Below are 7,773 nucleotides of genomic sequence, written 5' to 3' on the forward strand. Positions count from 1 at the left end.
GTTGGGATACACCCAGATTCAAACCCAAACCACCAGGTCATGCCTCAAATAGCTAGACAAGACCTGTTTTGACATATTAAAATGTAACTTTTCCCACAAAATGTAGGGCTGATTGGGGCTCTGATATTATGCAATTCATTTAATGATCAATAATTAGATTTACTGATTTAGGAACAGTAGCATGACAGAATATCTGCCAACTAAAGGGATTCTAAAGAACTACTGGCCAACACATGAGCTTCTCTTACAGTATTTCATTTCTTCAGTTCACCTTGTAGTATCTCTTACCCCAAGACAACAAAATAGCCAGTGCTGTGACACAATCCATGGCTGTACAGTCATATACTCAATGACCAGTCAATCATGGAATAGCCTGTTGCTCATTTGTGTTATCATGCCCTGCTAGTGCTCTGTTAAAACAATAATGAGTCAGAGCATGATTAAGACCCAATGGGGCCCTAGGCAAGATACTGGTTTGGGCCCCTTTCTCCATTTCAGTTTGTCAAAAATAAAAACAAGTAAGAGTGATCTGGGTCTCTAATTGAACACTAGACCCTAGGCAGCAGCCTAGGTTGCCTAGTCGGTGATCAAGCTCTGTATTGGGTACAGCTAAACTACTCTAATGGGACATCTGAATTTATACTCTTCTATGTAAATGTAATAATGCTATTACTGTACTAAAAAAATATTTAGTGAATGTTCTCATTCTCTATAACAGTGAAATGTAAATCCTTGTGCAAAATGTAACTCAGTGGTCAGTGCCCTTGAATTGAAAAGTACTACTGTTAAGGCATTTGTTCTACCCAGAGTAAAACCAGGATTGAAGCAATCACAAGGTTCTAGTATGGGCACATTTATTAGTAGGTTTTACAGTCTCTGTTTCTTTTATACTTGGTTTATAGTCTCATTAGAAACACATTATTCACCAGATACACTATAACTGGTGCTTGGGCAGAGGCACATTTAAAAGAAAATACTTGTTTTTTTTAAATTCTACATTAAAATGGCCATTATCATTATCAAGTTGATGATTATGACTCATATATCTAGTACGCAACCACATCAATAAAGGCACATTTATCTCAATATGTTGAGTGTCAGATATTTTTTTTTTAAATGCATTTATTAAACAAGAGTGGAATGTGGCAAACTTTTTTTTGTAGATCTTTTATTTTCCACAAAAACATGAGATATGAGGGTACAAAAGAGATATAGGGATCAGATAGGATTTATACTTGGCGAGTACATACATTTACAAAGTATCAACCAAGTATCCTATAGCTACAAGAGTAAAGGTAGAAGCAAAAAAAGGCATTTGTAACATGCGAGCTCCTGCCAGTAGTCATTGCTTTTGGTCTGAGGTATCCTAAAGATTACCTTAGGGATCCCTCCAAAATTCTACATGTTATTGGTGTTTTCCACTGTAGGGGAGGAGAAAAGGTGGGAGAAGAAAAGGGGGGTGGGGCTCAAAGGGGAAAAGAAAGGGGGAAGCTAGGTCCCCACAAGGGGGGTAGAAGGAGAGGGAGAAAAGAGAGGAAAAAAGTTAAGAATCAGCCAGGAGGGGGCATGGCCCGCACAAACTTTTGTCGGCATCGAATAAAAAGATGTGAAATTAGAAATTTACTGGGTGCCCGGGAGTGGAGACTGGTGGTAGGCATACCAGGGGTCCCATACCTTGTAGAACTTAGTAATCAGGTCTGGAAGAAGGCTTGTGAGATATTCCATAGATACTGTTTACCAAACTTGAGAGACAACTGCCGGGAGGCAGGGAGGACCTCCAGTCTCTGGCAATCGGCATATGAGTGGCAGCACAAACATGTGGTATCAGCTTATCGCTGTGTTTAGAATGGGATTTGGTTTAGGAGCAGAGTAAAATGACCAAAGGGTCAGGGGTGATGTCAAAGTTGAGAAAATGGGTGTGGAGCACAGACACTTGGAGCCAGAGGTTGCCTTTGGGGGGGCATTGCCACCAGATGTGAAAAAAAGTCCCCACACACACACACGTCCTCCAGCAAAGATCTGATGTACCTGGGTAAATTTTGTGCAATTTGGTTGGCACCATATACAATCTTGTGTATACTTTCTAGGCATTCTCCCTAAATGATGTGTTTATGGACACAGTAGAGATGCAAAGTCTGAGCCGGCACCATCCCTCCTGGTTGAGTGTGCATTGGGCATCCCTTTCCCAAGCTGACTCGAACGACTCCAAAGGCACTTCATGAGGCGCAAAAGGGAAGTGGTAGATGAGGGAGACCATACTGTGAAAACCCACTTGGTATATACATAACCTCTCTAATGCCGTGGGCCTTCTTAGTTTGGTTGCTCTGTGCTTGTATAAATCTACGCAGTTGAACATTGGTGAAACAAAAGGAGGATGGCAGGCCCGTCTTCTCACTCAAAGAAATGTTTGTGGAGCGGCGTCCCCCGAGATATGATTGAACCAAGTGATACCTGCCGGTTCCTATGGAGAGGCAAATGAGGAATTATTTCTGAACGGAAATTCCGGGTGATGCCATAGCCGTGTGAGCGGGGAGGGAAATGTTGTCAGTTCATTGATACAGGGAGGTTTGTCCCATATGTCCAATGTGAATTGCAAAGTGTGGTGAGAGTAGACCAAGGCTGATCTTTGATTTCAAGGTGTGTTGCGGGGTTAGTGCATTTTCAAAATCTACCCACTGTTTGAGCCCAGGGGCAGCTTGCCAGGAGATAATATGACTGAGGTTTACCACCTGATAGTATTGTTCAAACAATGGTAGTCCATATCCCCCTCATACAGTGGATTTAGCTAAACAAGATCTTTTAAGTCGTAACTTCTTCCCTTGCCAAATAAATCTACCACATATTGTTTGGAGTGCGACCAGGAATGGCCCTAGAACCGCTATGGGAAATCTCTGAAATAAGTATAAGACCCAAGGCAGTACATTCATCTTGATCACACTTACCCTCCCGTACCACGACATATAAAGCAGGTCCCATTTGATAAGGTCTTGTTTGTTTGAATCAATGAGGGGAGTGTAATTTGCTTGGAAGAGGTTTTAGTGCTGTGCACCCCTAATTAACACAGGGACTTTGGGCGCCATTGAAATGAAAATTTGGATTCAAGAGTTGCGTTAATGGGATCAGTGACTTGGAGGGCCAGGGCCTCCGATTTGGTGCTGTTGATTTTGTAGTCTGAAAACTTTCCATAGACCACCAATTCTTTAAGTAGATTGGGGAGTGAAATTAAGGGATTAGAGAGTGTTCCCGGTTAGAACTGTGGGTTCGGGGTGCAGTGGATTAAATAACACGTAACACTCAGATTGTCTAACAGGTATATAGTTTATTTGATGTAAAGAATTAATATAAAAGAGTAAATATAATACAACGTTAGTATAATACAAAGAGTAAATATAACAAAATACTTAGCTGTTTCCAACAGATCATCAAGTAGATATGTTTAATCACAGATCATGATTATAACCTAGGACCCCGCCTTTCTCCATGTCAGTCTGGCAGGTAAATTCGAAAACTAGGTCTACTGGTAACAAACAGTTGTTTGGCTGTAACAACAGGTGCTTGGCAATTCTGCAGCATTCCAAACTGAGGCAAGGTTATGTCGCAGATAACTTGCTTTTAGGTCTTTAAATTTAATCCTCTGTTTGTGATACATTTCCAATCTTTCCTTTTTCCTATGAGAGGCAAATTTAATAATGTCCCCCCGAATCACCACCGCCTTATGGGCCTCCCAAATTCATGGGCGTGGGGATCTCCGGACTAGAATTTAGCTCAAAATATTTTTTAATCGCTGCTGTGATAGTTGCTTTAAAATGAGGTAATTTGAGGAGAGTTTCGTTCAATTTCCAGGTGGTCCTAACTCGGGGGTTTTGGAGGAGTTTACCGGCACAGATAGAATAGAATGGTCAGACCATGCATTAGGAACAATATAAGCTTTTGTCAGGTGTTAAAATATAGATGCACAGAACAGGAACATGTCTATTTGGGAGTATGATTTATGTGGGAATTAATAAAAAGTATAGGAGAAGGAGTGTCAGCTATTTTAACATATGTGCCACTCAGAATTCGCAATTTACATTTATGCTTTGGAAACAAATTTGTCCAACATTATGTGGAACCCAGTGTGTTCTTACCTTTCTCCCTAGAGCATAAGGTAATAAACTTTGCAACCAGAAACAAACATTATGTAAACATTTGTATTTGGTTTAATCCTTTCACTCCATTAATGCAGACTGAGAACATCTTATAAAAGGCAGACTGATCACTCAACAAGTTGATGAGTATAAGCAGACCATTCACAACCAGACACGTCATAGAAACAATAGCAGTGTAGGCGATCTGTAACTTTCAGGAGCTGCTAAAAGCATTCTGGAAGATAACCTGCATTTCTAATGTAGGTTATGTCTGTTTAGTGTCTTCTTTAGGCAAACATTTTATAACATCTGTAACTGCAAGTTATTTATTTGAACAGAGATGTGTAGACCATGCCTATATATGGTACACATTTGCTAAAGCCAATGTCACAAATTGTATTATAAACTAGCGTTTAAAAGTGAGACATGCATATTTGTCAGTTGCCTTGTTAACAGCTGGTTCCTGGAAGTGAAAGATCATAAAGGCCACAGAAACAATTAAAACTGTACTTAAATACATTATCATATACAGGTCAGTTTGTTGCTGGGCCTGCAGCATGAGACTCTGTGGCAGACTTTAATTAAATGAGTATAATGTAATTTTATACTGCAGAGCCTATTAATAAGAAAAAGGGATATTTGAAAACTGAAAAAAGTAAAAAAAATAATGTGTTTTTAATGTTTAAGCTTTAATCCACTATTTTGTTTTAGTTTGTTTCTTTGCAATGTATAAAGGTAACTTAACTTCTCGTACATCGTAAACCAGAAATACTACAGTATATTGCAATTTTAAGGGGAGTCTTTACATTTAAGGCCGAAGTTGGAATGTAGAAGTGCTGGTATGGAAAAGTGAATGCCCCCCCCCCCCAATCTTAATTAATTTTAGATGCATTTTACCTATATAGAGTACAATATAAAACATATCAATGATGCAAGGCAATCCACTCTGTGTCGGTGGCAGATCCAGGGGTGGGGGTGGGGGCGGGAAAGACAATCACCCCCACCTCCTAGCAGGGGCATGCTGCCTGTGGCCGCATGCCATGTGTAGGTTCGAGGCAACAGACAGATTCCTGCCCTGCCACTCGGATTGTGTTTTAAACACAATCAGAGCAGCTGGGCAGCATACTCTGCCTTCCTGTCTCTGCCAACACGGACCTGCACATTGTGTGCAGCCACAGGCAACCCACTGGCAGAAGTAAAAAAATGCGTTGGGGACTAAATTGCTGCTAAATTTGACTTCTACTTAAATCAGCTGGAATTGCTGTTGCTCTTTACAGGCACTACTGAATGACTGGGGAGAATTGGCAGTATGTCATAACGCCACATACCACCTCACTTCTACCACTGCTTTCAGGGCATAATAAAGAAATATATTATACTATTATACTAATTATTTTCTGAAGTAAGACTCTTGCTGAGAGATTCTTTCTTCAAATGTTGTTGTTATTATTATTATTATTATTATTATTAATAATAATAATAATAATAATAATAATAAGGACAAGCATGTATTCTCACGTATTTCTTGTTTGTTTAATCTCCTCAAGTGACCTTGGATCTCAGGTATTAACAATAGCTAAAAAAGGTGTAGGTTGTCTGGTACCACTGCATACCTGCCAACATTTAGAGTCCCGAAAGCGGGACAAAATAACACCCCACACCCCCGTTCAGCCCAATCTCCGCTCCACTTATCTCCATGGTAACACCACAGAGTTCTGACTTCTGTTTAGCAGGGGTCGCTCTTGTGTTCTGCGCATGCGCTGTATGGGGACTGAGCGGTGATTGGGATATCACAGTAAGTCAGTTTTGGAGTACATACCTCCCAACTGTCCTGATTCCAGTAGGACAGTCCCTCTGAAACCGGGACTGTCCCGCTGGAATTGGGACAGTTGGGAGGTATGCACTGACCCCAATGATGATTGCATTACTGTCAAAAATGTGCAGACCCAAATGCAAGATGGTGGGTGCCACCCAAGAATCGTGGGGCTCAGCACCAGAGGAGAGGCCTGCGTGGAGCAAATAAGTATGCCGGGACCCGATCGCTGGCCCGACGTGTGACAGTTACTATGGTAGGCAAAATGGTACCCACCCCGGAAAACAGCTCAGGTAGGTGCATTCCAGTCTGTCATAAAACCACTGCCTTGGAACTGGTTGAGTTTTAAGTGTTAACATTTTTTTACAGTGATATTGATGATAGTATATGCAAGGCCTAGGTGAACCATCCATCTTCTAAACAAAGAAAAAGCCATCACCACTTGGGGTGGTTTATTTTCAAATAAAACCACTTTTTGTACTCTAAAATTGCTTAAGTTTCGGGAGGTTATATGGCTAGTGTTGAGGTTTTCTCTAGGTTTTCTCGAGGTTATATGAGTAACAATTCGGAAGGCTATATGGGTAGTGGGTGAGGTCAAGGACACTGATATACAAGTAACAATTGATAGCATAACAGTTTAAGTTCCACATGTAATATAAAGCTAACTTTATTGTAGCACTTCATCAATACTGTGCTGGAAAGGCATGCTAAACAATGTTACTCTGCTAAACTGCAGTGTAATTGACAAACAGCTAGAGAATGTAAATTGTAGTTGATTTCAAACAAAAAAGAATTTATTACCACAGCTTAGAAGATAGAGGTTGGTGAGAGACAGATCTAGAAGTTAAAGCAGAATCAACCAATCCAGAATTTTAAACTGAATGCAGGTAATCGAAATGCCAGGGACAAAACCAAAGATTTAGAAAATTGCATTGGAGCTAAAGAGTGGGGAGCTCATTTAGGTGTGCACTTCAGGGGACACCGGGTGAGCACGTGGCCTCTAGGACATCCTTTAAAAATGAGCGCACCTAATAGTTGTTTCGGAAATCTGAACCTGAAGTCCATGGGGAAAGACATGGAAAATGCCCCTGGAAGGGAGTTAAAGTAAGGGAGGCTAAAGTCCTAATAACATACCATCCACTAAAGGGCAATTTGAAAAGCTATTGAATTAATATTTGGCTCTGAGACAAGATGTTTAAAAAATTATTTTGTTGATACAGGAATAAAACAAACAAAAAAACCGTACAATAAGAAATTAATGAGGGTATATATAAAATCGTAAATGAATTGCTTCTGAATAATTGCTTACAGATAATATGAGAACAAACAGTTACTGCTGTTGCCATTGTCCACCGGCTCCTCCCCTATAGTCCATCTCCAATCTATATCCTTAGCATCACATGGAAGTAAAAGCAAGCAGTAGAGTGAAGGGACAGTTGGTATAAGGCAACAGGCGACTGTAGTACAGGCTTTCAAAACAGAACAAGGTAAGAGTGGATATAATGAATTGTCTCCTTTTTTCAAATCAATTGTACTGACAGGCAAATAGCTTGCAGGAAATTATCTGCACATGAATGCCTGGTTAATGATCTAGCTATTTCTGAATGACTGGATATCGAAATGTATTGTGGAAATATAAATCTCTTCTAAATAGTCCCATCTGGTATTTTAGATGTATGCTATTGCAATATCTGTGATAATTGTGCCTTTTATAAAAAATTTCAAATAACCTTTTAACTGAGCAGGTAAATTTATATCCTCTGCTTTTTTAATTTGTGGCTAGTTTAGTAATGTTTACTATATCAAAAGAGATGTTTGGATAGTTTAGGTATG

The sequence above is a fragment of the Mixophyes fleayi genome, chromosome 4, assembly GCF_038048845.1.
Source record: "Mixophyes fleayi isolate aMixFle1 chromosome 4, aMixFle1.hap1, whole genome shotgun sequence".
Taxonomy (NCBI): domain Eukaryota; kingdom Metazoa; phylum Chordata; class Amphibia; order Anura; family Limnodynastidae; genus Mixophyes; species Mixophyes fleayi.